At 46.1% G+C, this 12,989-nt stretch overlaps 1 long non-coding RNA gene across 1 annotated transcript; it reads left to right on the forward strand.

Annotated features, from left to right (window-relative positions):
• Nucleotides 1-7,258: 7,258 nt before the first annotated feature.
• On the forward strand, nt 7,259-10,211 carry LOC122467966. The gene is made up of 2 exons (XR_006293113.1): nt 7,259-8,476; nt 9,893-10,211. It is a non-coding gene; the product is annotated as an uncharacterized LOC122467966 (long non-coding RNA).
• Nucleotides 10,212-12,989: the final 2,778 nt, after the last annotated feature.

Here is a 12,989-nt window from a genome sequence, read left to right on the forward strand (position 1 = left end):
AGTGGTGGGCATCCGGAGCTGACGGCCAAGAAAGAATTCTTGAGACATCTTTGGTGCAAAAAGGTGATTTCATTAAAGCACGGGAACAGGACCCGTGGGCGGAAAGAGCTGCACTGGGGTTCTGATGGGTGACTGATTATATACCTTCAGGCTGGGAGGGGGTTAGGGATAGTGAAAGTCTAAGGAATTTTGGATGCAAGGTTTCCAGGACTCTGAGGGGGCTAGCTGTTGTTAGGAAAATGTTATTTATTATTGTCTAATAAAACTTTAGTCATGAGACCCTTAAGATATATATCAGTGAGGCATATGCTTGGAGGATGATTGCCAACATATATCTTGAGGGCGGCAGTAAAGATAAAGGAAGTTTCCAAAGGAATTTTTATATGTCAAAGTAGACTTACAGGATTCTGGGGGATGAGGATCACGTTAAGCTAAGATTCCCTTTTGCCCTTAGCAAAGTGTCATCATCGAGGCAGCTGAGCTCCTAGAGGGAGATCACTCTGCCTGTCTCAAGGACTTGTCAATGGGCTGTAAGCGGTAAGGGAATTTAATTTTTCATTTGCCTGTTTCCTACATCATTATGAGTGATTGGGCAATTTTTATTGTCATTTTGTTGATTGGCAATTTTACATGTTTTACTGTAGCTTTTTTGATCTCCACTCTTCTCCCCCACCCCCACCCAGAGAAGAGGAAAAAAAGATCCTTGATCCCTCTCAGTAGGAAAAGTCTAACTCCTTATATAATTTAAATCTTTAATACGTAGCATGTGTTTAGGACTTCATGAAGAGTCGTTCATCAAACATTTCAAGAAGTCATTCAGTAAATATTTGTCCAATGGATAAGTGCTAGAAATTCAAATGAGGGAAGATCCTTTGGGTTCAAGTTGTGGAGCAGGGTTTCATGGAAGACGTGGAACTAAAGCCAGTCCTGGAGGGGTAGAGGGTGGAGCAGGGAAGAACCCACGCCCAGGAAAAATAGGAGAGTAAGGGCACAGCCACGGAGGCGGGAATGGAATGAGTAGGCTCGTCTGAATGGAATAAAGGATGAGAAGGAACTGAAAATCGGTTGAGACCAGATTCTAGAGAACCTCGTAATTGCTTGAATCATACTAATAGTTATTTAGTTGATTATTTGTAATTATTTAATGTCCAGTTTGTTCACCATCAGGATAGAAACCCGTCTGTCTGGTTCTCTACAGTTCGCCCAGCACCTCAAGAGTGCCTAGCACATAACTGGCTCTCAGTACCTATTTGTGACTGAATGGCTACCTTGAATACCAAGCTAAGAAGCCTGGCTTCTGTTTAGCAGTTAAAAGGCTATCACTGAAAGCTTTTGCACAGAGCTGTGAGGTGATGAAATGTCTCTGTCACTTAGGACCAAGAGATGAGGAATGCGTAAGGAGGTGCTTAAGGTGAGCACTGAAGGATGTATGCAGCTTGATAACGGAGACTAGAAAGCGTGGACGAGGAAATCAATGTAATAGACAGCAGCGGCACAAAATACCAGCCTGCAAAGAGGAGAGAGTGCAGAAAGGGAGTTGTGGGAAGTGAAATTGACCAACTAAAAAACGGGCCGATGGCAAAAGACTTTGAAAGCCGGGTGGAATTACCAAGATTTTACCATTGTTAAGTTCTTGAGGAGAGGTTGACAAATATCACCCAGAAAAGGACCATTTTCTCCACCATACTGAAAAGTATAGCATAAAGCGGGGAGACAATAATAGCGATCAGCAATGCAAGTTGGCACCAGACTTCTGTCAGATCATGATTTATCCTAGCTCTGTTCATTAAAAACTGTGTGACTTTGGGCAAGGTGCCTGTCTGAGCCTCAGTTTCCTCATTGTTAAATAGGTATAACAATAGAAACTCCTTTTTCTAGAAGCTTATAGGATTAAATGAGACCAGTCGTACAAAAGCTCTCAGCATGCTGCTTAGCGCCCCCTAAATATTCAGCATGTCTACTTCCTTCTTTGCTCCACTCATCACCCTCAGAAACAGCCTTTCATCACACCCAAGGAAACTGCAAAGGCTTCCTGACTGGGAGTTCAACTATGGTTTTTCCGTCTAAAAAAGAGAAAGGAGGCAAAAGGAAGGAGAAGAGAGAAGGGAGGAAGAATGGGAGAAAAGAAGGAAGGGAGGAGGGATGGAGGTAGGAAGTAAACAGAAGGGGAAAAAAGCAGACTGATGGTTAAGTCTGGGGCCTTGGACTCTGACAGGATCGGAATCCATACTCACTGTTTGCTATTAGGCAAGTTAATCTCCCAGGGTCGCAGATCCCTCTTTAGGAAAATGGGGATGCTAATACTTCTCTCGGGGCACCTGGGTGGCTCTATACGTTGAGCGTCTGACTCTTGATTTCAGCTCAGGTCATGATTTCACAGTTTGTGGGACTGAGCCCCACAATCTGTGCTGTCTGTGGTGACAGCGCAGAGCTTGCTTGGGATTCTCTCTCTTCCTCTCTCTTTCTGCCCCTCCACCCGCACTCTCTTCTCTCTCAAAAAAAAAAAAAAAATTAAAAAACATAACATGTACTTATTTGCTGATCAAAGAAGTATGTTATTATAAATGATTATGAAAACATTTAATGATGTGGAAATGTGCCTAATATAATGATAAATGAAAAATGAGTGAAAAAAAACCCCTTTATACTGTTAAAAACATGACAGCAGACCCCAAATGGAGTCACTTATGCTAAGCCCTGTGTCACCAAGTTGAGACTTATTTACAGTTTCGGCCTCTCCCAGAAATGGAGTCTTAATCTGGTCAATGCGAATCACCCAGTCAGCACTCGTGAGGTCATCTGCCTGATAGACACTGGCCATGCCCTAAAGGAAAGTGATTTTGCTATAACCAATCCACTTGTGGTCCAATTAACTTCCTTGTTTCTGCTTCTTCCATCTGTAAAAGTCTTCCGTTTTGCACAGCTCCCGAGAGCTCCTTTCTGTCTGCGAGGTGGGATGCTACCCAATTCGTGAATCGTTGGATAAAGCCAATAAGATCTGTAAAACCTACTCGGGTTGAATTTTGTTTCTTAACAATACAACGTGATCACAAATATGTGTGTGCGCGTGCATTTGCATAGTATCAACATCTTCTTAGTTATTTCTGAGCTGCGTGGTGGGATGTGGGTAACTTGTATTGCCTTCACTTTGCTTTTCTTTATTTTCCAGGCAGCCAAAATAACCATGTAACACTTTTGTAACTAGAATAAAGACCCACAAAATCTTTTTTTTTTTTTTTTGTAATCTGAAGTAAATTTCAAGCCAAAAGCACTATTGTTAGTTGGAGAGAGGGTAGAGGAGGGGAAAAACTAGAACCCAAGGATGACTGTAATAATGATGTTAATAACAACAGTGACAATGGCTACTATGAATTTAGGGCTGACTGTGTGCCATGCACTGTTCACAATCTATTTTATTTGTCAGAGTCTTTAATGGCTGTTTCAAGCAAACAAAAAGGTCCTAGAATATAAACAGTCCAGTACTTCCCTAGCCTTCCTACCTCCTGGAGGGAACATTCTTGGTTATGTGCAGACAGGTACGTGGCTACTTACTTTTAGAACTAATTTAGGATAGCTATGGCCTCACCTAACACTGGCATAGACTTCTTTTGTTTTACAGCTTTTCAGCTTGTTCTTTAAATCACACTGGTGACAAAGATTTAGCTGAAATTTCCACTCTCCGTTTTGCTTTTGAGATTTATGCCGTTTTATCTAAAAAAAAAAAATCCATTTAATGATTTCTGTTGTTATTGAAACAAACCAGAGAGATGTGATGAATGAGCAGCTCTCACAATTGTCCATGAAAAATGTATTTTACGACAGGCGGGCTGTTTAGTCACAGGCTTGGCACAGCAACACCCTCTTAGAGACGGTGGTAGACAACTGTGCCACCGTGTGGTATTGAGGGGTATGGAGGCAAATTTTTTCTTTTTCTTTTTTTTAATGACTTTAATACTTTTACACTTTAAGTGCGGAAAGTAACCTTACTGGCCACTGGGTGGAGCTCTCTCTATTTGTTGTGGAAACTAAGACCCAGACAAGTGTTCTCCACCTGGGCTTGAAGGCTTGAACCCAAATCTTCAGACCCTCTTCAGACCCTTTCTTGCCAAACAGCTACTTCCAGTTCTAGATGTTCACCCAAGGATGTCTTCATGTCAACTTCGGGGAAGCTCAGAGCCATCTAGTGCCGACTCAGTCTTACATCCAAGGAAACCGAAGCCTAGAGAGGCTAAATGACTTGCTAAAGGATCCACAGCTAATGTTGTGTCCCTTGTTTATTATTCCATTCACTCATTTACTCACCAAGTATTTAGACATGTGTCTACTATGTGTCAGGTGCTGTTCAAGGCACTGGAGATACAATAGTGAGCAAAATAGACAAAAATCCCTTCATACATCTTATCTTCTAACGGGGGAAACAGACAAACAAGATAAACAAGCAAAATACATAATATATAGTATTAAAGAGGAATCAATGCTAAGAAGAAGAAAAGGTGGGGTGGGGAGTGGCGGGAGAGGGGTCACATTTCAGAGTGACCAGACTAGGTCGCTTTCACAAGGTGACTTTTGAAATAAAGATCTGAAGGAACTGAGAAAAACAGTTATGGGAGGAGAACATTCAGGCAGAGGAAACAACCTAGCTGGAGTGAGAATTTCAGGCTAGGAGGAGGTAGGAGATAGAGGTCATGGGGGAGCCAGATCATGTGGGACTTTCAGGTCAAAGAAGGACCTGGGCTTTTACTTTGAGTGACATGGGAGCCACTTGGGGGTTTTCAGCAGAGGAGTGGTGTGGTCTGACTCAGGACAGAAGCACCAGGGCTTCCAGGCTCACAGTGGGCTGCAGAAAACAAGGGGAGAGACAGACAAGGAGGCTCTTCAGTGATCCTGGCAAGTGACTACGGCAGGTTGGGACAAGGGAGGTGACAGTGGTATGGTAAAAGGTGGCCCCACACTAACCAAAGAGGCAGTGTCCCCAACCCCTGACCCTCTCCTTTTCCTGCCACACGAGATTATTTTATTAAAAAGCTCAAAGGAGGGGTGCCTGGGTGGCTCGGTCGATTAAGCGTCCAACTTCGGCTCAGGTCATGATCTCGCGGTTTGTGAGTTCAAGCCCCATGTCAGGCTCTGTGCTGACAGCTCGGACAGAGCCTGGAGCCTGCTTTCGATTCTGTGTCTCCCCCTCTCTCTGCCCTGCCCCAGCTCATTCTCTGTCTCTGTCTCTCAAAAATGAATAAACGTGGAAAAATTAAAAAAAAAAAAAACTCAAAGGAAAAAAAAAGAAGGTGGCCCCAATTTTAAAATCAGTCTAGCTTTGCTGATGGGTCAGAAGGGGTATGAAAGAGGAATCAAGGATGACACCAAGGGGTCTTTGGCCTGAGCAGATAGGAGCATAGCATTGTCATTACTGGAGATTGGGAGCAGCACCTCAGCAGTGTGCTGTTAGACCTACCGAGTGTGAGGTCACTACTCCATACCCCAGGGGATAGGTCAGGTGGGCAGTCCATTACATATGTCTGGAGTTCAGCCAAGGATCATTAAATGATAACAGTCACTCAATAAAAACATCACTTCCATAAGGTGACTAGGGAAAACAAAAAACAAAAAACGGGGCGCCTGGGTGGCTCAGTCGGTTAAATGTCTAACTCTTGATTTTGACTCATGTCATGATGTCAGGGTCTTGGGATCGAGCCCTATGTCAGGGCTCTGCACTGAGAATGGAGCCTGCTTGAGATTCTCTCTCCCTGTCTTTCTGCCCCTCTCCCTTGCATGCTCTCTAAATAAAATAAAATAAAATAAAATAAAATAAGAGTAGAATAAAATAAAATAATAAAACAAAACAAAATAAGGGTACCATAATGACTAGAAAACCTCCAGGCCCAAATTATACAATACTTCCTATTTTAGCATTGGGCTTTCCAGATCTCTACCCAAAGAAACTTCTTAAAATGGCTCTGCTTTGTGTAGTTGACGGCTGTTAACCTTTTGCTCACAGACATGAGACATGAGTCTCCTGACACCTGTTAGGCCTTTAGGAGGATGGTTGCGTGTTTCCTGGGTTAAGGGATGAAGCCTGCGTGAGGTCAGCAGGAGCCCCAGAGGGCGGCCCCTCCAGGCCTGTGAAACAGGAGGAAAGCTATCCTGTGCTTCCTGTTTTACTAAAGGTAGAGGAGATCCCAGTGTCAGGACTTCCCTTCCTTTGCTTCCTTGGATTTTGTTGTGCACCAGTCAGGTGCGGTTGCTTGCAGCTGTGTGGTCTGTTTCTTTGCTATTGTGTTACCTGCCCTTGACACGCCCACAATAGCTCTGTACACGGGAGGACTGACATTCCTTGTTTTGCGTCGTCTCCTCTCTTGGAGACAAGGGCAAGGGTGGCAGAGTGACTGAGCGCTTCTTGAGTACCAGGCAGTAGTTTAGGAGCTGATCCACATGCCCTCACTTAGTATACAGAGACCAGATGTGCCACTGATTGTAATGACAACTGACCTTCAAACAGTGGTTTGCAGTTCCAAAGACACTTCTATGGAGGCGCCTGGGTGGCTCAGTCGGTGAGCATCGGTCATGAGCTCATGGTTCGTGAGTTCCAGCCCCGCGTCAGGCTCTGTGCTGACAGCTCAGAGCCTGGAGCCTGCTTCGGATTTTGTCTCTCTCTCTCTCTGCCCTTTCCCTGCTTGTGCTCTGTCTGAATCCCACTTCTGCTATGACTCGCTGTGTGGTCTGGGACAGTTTACTTAAATTCTCTGTTAAGCCTCTTTCTTCAACTGCAAAATGGGGATAAAAAAATCATACCTATTTCCTAAAGTGTTTTTTTTTTTTTTAAGTTTATTTATTTTGAGGGGAGGAGGGGCAGAGAGAGGGAGAGAAAGAATCTGAAGCAGGCTTTGCACTGTGAGCACAGAGCCTGACGTGGGGCTCGATTCCACAAACTGTGAGATCGTAACCTGAGCCGAGATATAGGGTCGGATGCTTAACCAACTGAGCCACCCAGGTGCCCCCTTAAAGTGTTTTCTTAAGAGCTTCGCTGAGGTATAATCAATACAAAAAGAACTACACACATTCAATGTGTACAGTTTAAAAAAATTTTTTTAATGTTTATTGATTTTTTGAGAGGCAGAGAGAGACAGCATGAGTGGGGGAGGAACAGAGACAGAGGGAGACACAGAATCCGAAGCAGGCTCCAGGCTCTGAACTGAGAGCACAGAGCCCGACGGGGGGCTCGAACTCCCAAACCGTGAGATCATGTCCTGAGCCGAAGTCGGATGCTCCACCGACTGAGCCACCCAGATGCCCCTCAATGTGTACAGTTTTATGATTTCAGATACATGCAAACATCCGAGGCCTAAAGTGGCTTCAAGCATTAAGTGAGGTGATACACGGCCAGCACTAAAAACAATGCCTGGAACATAATGATCCCTGAATTAAGGCAGAAATGATTACCTTACCTCTTTGGGCCCTCAAAAACTTCCTGTCAGTTGGAAAGTCTTTTTAGCCAAGGCTCAAGAGGCTCAGAGAGGCTATTCAATGTGATAATGCGGTAGTAAGGAGCAGAAGCACTGGACCCCCTTCGATTCCCAGGCTTTTTCCCCACTCGGAATCAATTCCTCCAAGAGTGTTGGTTCTGTGTTACACAAACCAAACTTTCCCACCACATCGCCTGGTGCCCACCAGCTTTGTCCTTGTGAAAGGACACACGGGGGTTGCAGGGGGGGTGATGGCAAAATGAACTCACCTTCTCAAGCCCATCAGCCTGTCAGGCCTGTGCCAAGCACTTCTTGGGCATTTTCCGCTTCATCTTCACCAAAAGACCATACCCTGCGTACTTTCAATAACCCCTTTGTGTAAAAAGTGGGCCCCACAGCCATTAAGTGACAGGAGCGGTAGCAGTTGGAGCAGAACCCAAGATCTGCCCAGGTTTACCCACAGGAAGCCTTCCATCAGGAGCAGTTTATCTCCGTGCAAAATTCACTGCACTGGAGAGACTCCCTTTTAGGACTCAGAAGGGACTGGGGTGGGGAGGCAGGTGGGACGTGCCCAACGTTGACCCCTGGGGCAGCCCACTCAGCCTTCATCGCTGCTTCTCTTTCTTCCTCCCAAACACAGAGGCTGGGGCCAGGCTGACCACCTCCTCCCTCCACTTCATAGGCAACGTAGCCTCTCCCTCAGAGAATTCCCAGTTCCGACCCAGTGTGGACCTAATCCCATGCCCTGTTACCATTTCTGACAGGGCACTGGTAGCCCTCTCTCCAGCCCCCCAGCCACCTGCCTAAGGGTTAGGCGTCTGCAGTTACCTCTTGCCTCTTGACACGGAAGTTCCCATGCTCCACTTCTGGGCCTCTGGCATGTTATGAGTAGAAGTTTTCTCTCATGCTGAAATGGAACCATTCCCCCATTCATATGCAGGCTGGATGTGGACGAATAGAAAACCTCTGAAGAGGGCACCGGGGTGGTCCAGTCGGTGTCCCGCTTGATCTCACGGTTGGTGAGTTTAAGCCCCGCATCGGGCTCTCTGCTGTCAGCACAAAGCCAGCTGCAGATCCTCTGTCCCCCTCTGTGTGCCCCTCCCCCGCTTGCACTTTCTCAAAAGACCACCTCTGAGGGCTTGGCCTGAGCTTTGGTTTTGACGTGAGGAGCCTGGTGTCTTTTTTTCCCTCCCTTTCTCCATCCTCCCTTCCTTCCAACCTACTTACATTCCTCCCTCTCTCCCCTCCGTCCCCTCTTCCTTCCCTCTTCCCCGGCTCCCTCCCTTCCTCCCTTTAAAGAGAATGGTGCTCTCCCTGCTGGGCTGCAGGTGCGCCAGGGGCAGAATTGCAACAGACACCTTGAGCAAGCACTGAAGATCTTGCTACTCCCACCTGAAGCAGCCTCCTTGCTAAACTGGGCGAGCTAAAGAGCACTTTGCACACTTCAGGTGTCTTTGGTTTAGGGCGTGGGTTTGGCTAGGTGTGACTGGTCTGCTCCTAATTTAAGCCACTGGTTGTAAATATAGGTCTTAGTGCCTATTAATAACCCACAGTCAGCACACTTGTCTCCTGTTACTCCAATTACTGCAACCGTGACCCCCTGTCTTCCCTGCCTCCCCCCTGCCCCACAGCTCAACGTGCACAGGCTGAGCCATCCGGGTACCTCGTGAGCTGTAGCTGGGCCTGCCGTGTCGCCGTTCTGTATATCTCCCTTTCTCTCTTCGGAGCCATGACGCTAAGTCACTAATAGGGGTAGGTGAGAAGGAAAGAGGAAAATAAAACAATATCAATTTATTCCAATAAATCTTGAAACCCTTAAACTTATACCCCTGGGCTCCTTCCCATCATTAGCTAGGACAACAGTGGTCCTGGTTCTCAGAGCTCCCAAGGTCTGTGGTTTGGATAAGGAGCCTTTCCACTGGGTAGGATTGCCACAGGTGCTGAATCCACTAACAGCCACGGAAGTTTCTCTTTTTGTCTGTGAAGTCTCCAGCGCCCCCATTCTGTTTGCTCCCTCCTGTCGGCTTCTCTCCTTTTTATAACTTGTTGCCAAAAAAGAACTTGAAACTTGAGGTATAAATAAATAGTTCCACAAGTATTACCTGAAATGGGGATTTGAAACTTAAGAGGAACCAAAAGAAGCATCTTGATAGAGGAAAACAAGAACTCTAGGAGAGGGGCACCTGGGTGGCTCAGCCAGTTGAGTGTCCAGCTCTTGATTTCAGCTCAGGTCATGATCCCAGGGTTGTGGGATCGAGCCTTGCGTCGGGCTCTGCGCTGCGCATGGAGCTTGCTTAAGATCCTCTCTCTTTCTCCCTCTGCCCTTTGCTCTTGCCCTCTCTCCCTAAAAATAAAAAAAAATAAAAAAGAACTCTAGGAGAAACTGTCCTGGGTTCTATATCCTTAGTTACCAACTGGCCCTCTCCTGCCCACAGCTTCCTCTTCCATAAAACGGGAATGGCAATCCATACCTACCTTGGTGTAGAGGACGACACCAGATTGTTTCTCAAGATCTCTTCCAGCTCGGGAGAAACAGAGCTTAACAGATGAATGGCTGCTACCAGCAAGCTGGGGAAAAGGAATCCAGAGCCTGTGATTTCCAAGAGCCTTTGTGGTTGGTGCCCCTGAAACCAGACTGCCAAGTGTGGCCTGTGCAGCATGAATATGAGGCCCTGACAGTATCTGACAATACTAATATCATCCTCAGGCCCTTTTGTAATTCAATCACCTCATAATTAACCTGTTATAATTCCACTGCTTCCTGTAGACATCGCTTCCTCTGCCTAGAGAATTCCTTTAAGACCTAGCTCCAAAGCTCTGCACACTGGGAACCCTTTCCTGACTATCCTAAAGACACACAGGTGGCTTCCTCTCTGGGTCCCGTAGGACTGACCCACACTCAGAGCCGCCAGCACTTTGCACTGCCATCTGCTCCCCATCCTGGATCATCAGGCCTTTGAGAGAAAGGACTTGGCTTCTTCATCTTTGTGGTCACAGTTCTTATATGTCTTCCTTGAAGGGAGAGAGATAATAGTGCTTATATAACTATCTCCCATCTATAAAGAGGTGGGACGATGGACACAAAGGGGTGAAGTGACTTGCCCAGGTCAGTTGGATAATTGGCCTAACAGGAAGATCCAACCCAGTTCGGAGACCATAAAACCCTCGTAGGTATCCCTTGCTGCTTCCTGTCATGTAGTAGAAAGCTTCCCAACATGGCACTGTCCTCCTCAGCTTCTTTCTCCTTTTTCTCCCATCAAGTTCAAGTTCAAATGTCAGACAGCTAAGATAGCTGAGTCAAGGGGCACCTGGGTAGCTCAGTCAGGTAAGCAACTGACTCTTGGTTTCCACTCAAAACATGATCTCATAGTTCATGAGATCAAGCCCCACACTGGGCTCTGTGCAGACAGTGCGGAGCCTGCTTGGGATTCTCTCTCTCTCCCTCTCTCTCTCTCCCTCTCTCTCTCTGCCCCTCTAGTGTTCTTTCTCTCTCTTTCAAAATAAAGAAATAAACTTTAAAAATAAAATAAAATAGCCAAGTCAAGTCCCAAGGAAATGATAGTTTTAATAACCTTCCTTCTTTTCTTGTTTGTCTACCTCCTCTGACAAAGACCCTTTCTGGAGAGCTGAGGCTGTTCTGGAGGCCTCTAACATCAGAGTCTTGGCCCTTTGCCTTAAGGTATGATCTTTCTAAGCTGCTACATGACCCTCTTGCCCAGTTGGCAACCTAGTGTAAGCCACAGCATAACTGGGGGCTCTTGAGGGCTCATCTGCATTATAATACTCTGCACCTCAATTTTCTTATCTGTAAAAATAGACATTCAACTGGTTGAGCATCAATTAGATGCCACCATGTATGGAGCCCAGAGCTAGGCATTACAGATATAGATGCAAAGATAAAGAGGATATGGTCTCTGCCTTCAATAAATATAAAGTCAAGTGGGAAAGGCAAGAATTGAAAAACAGATACCATGGCAGAGTCAAAAAAAGTAGAGGGGCGCCTGGGTGGCGGAGTCGGTTAAGCGTCCGACTTCAGCCAGGTCACGATCTCGCGGTCCGTGAGTTCGAGCCCCGCGTCGGGCTCTGGGCTGATGACTCAGAGCCTGGAGCCTGTTTCCGATTCTGTGTCTCCCTCTCTCTCTCTGCCCCTCCCCCGTTCATGCTCTGTCTCTCTCTGTCCCAAAAAATAAAAATAAACTTTGAAAAAAAATTAAAAAAAAAAAAAAGTAGATATGAAAGAAATACTCTTACCTGATTATGTCTATCTCATACAGTTAGGCCAAGAATTAAGTATTCTTCAAGTATTCTTAAAGTGCTCTAGAAATAATAAGCAAATATTATGGCTTCTGTATGAGACACCAGTTGGGTTGTCTGCTCACATCCCCCTTCCTTTCCAAGAACTGCTCTCATAGCCAAATTCATCATGTAATGGTACTCCCTCCCCCCACCCCACCTCCACCAAGAATCATTGGCCATCTTGGTTGATTGAGTCAGGGGCAGACCCCTGGCCCAATCTGGGCCAGGTAGAGTCAGTCCCTGCTCTGGGTTTGGAATGGAAATGAAAGTAACAATGTTTCTGTCACCCTGGGCTTTGAGAGGAAAAGATACAAATCCTGGAGGCATGGAGAGCTATTTACTGGCAAGGTAGACTGAAAATTAAAGAATGCCAAACTTCTGGAAGAGTGGAGCAGAGGCTTAGAGAGGAGGGAAGACAGGGCTGGAGGCTTCCTGATATTCAGGACTAGGTTCATCTCTACCCTACCTGCCCGAAATGATACCCCAGCAAGGACCATCTTTTGCTGAAGATAACTCTGATGGGCTTTAGTCACTTGCAATGGAAAGATACATAATTAAGCAGTTTCTAAACGAATTCAACTCAGCTAATGTTGAATAGAAGTCCCCCCCTTAGCCTGTGTAAGAGTTGTATCATTCATTTATTCAGTCAGTTAATGAATATTATTGAATGTCAACTATAACAAGCCTCATAATGAGAAGAAAGAGGGGCACCTGGGTGGCTCAGTTCGTTAAATGTCTGACTTCTGATTTCTGCTCAAGTCATGATCTCACAGTTCGTTGGGTTCAAGCCCCACATCAGGCTCTGTGCTGACAATGTGGAGCCTGCTTTGGATTCTCTTTTGTTCCCTCTCTGCCCCTCCCCTGCTCTCTGTCTCTCTCTCTCTCTCTCTCTTTTTCTCTCAAAATAAATAAACTTTAATGAAGGAGAAGGAAGGGGGAGGGGGAGGAGGAGGAGAAGAGGAGGAAGAAGAAAGAGTTGGCTGTATCCTCTATGATATAAACTACCACTGGGTGTCAGCCAGCCCTCAGAGCTCCTGAAATTATCCAGTTGTGCCCTGGGAACATGTAGTGTTGCCTGAACTTGCTGTCACTTGCAGATATCCCTGAGTTTTGGAGCCTTGGACACTATGATGTTTGTCTGGCCCTCCCCTCCCCCTTCTGGTAGCATCCACTAGACCCCACTCCTACCACACACATACACACACTTTTGAGGGACTTTCCCACCCCTGTCCATGC

The sequence above is a fragment of the Prionailurus bengalensis genome, chromosome B3 (genome assembly GCF_016509475.1).
Source record: "Prionailurus bengalensis isolate Pbe53 chromosome B3, Fcat_Pben_1.1_paternal_pri, whole genome shotgun sequence".
Lineage (NCBI taxonomy): Eukaryota > Metazoa > Chordata > Mammalia > Carnivora > Felidae > Prionailurus > Prionailurus bengalensis.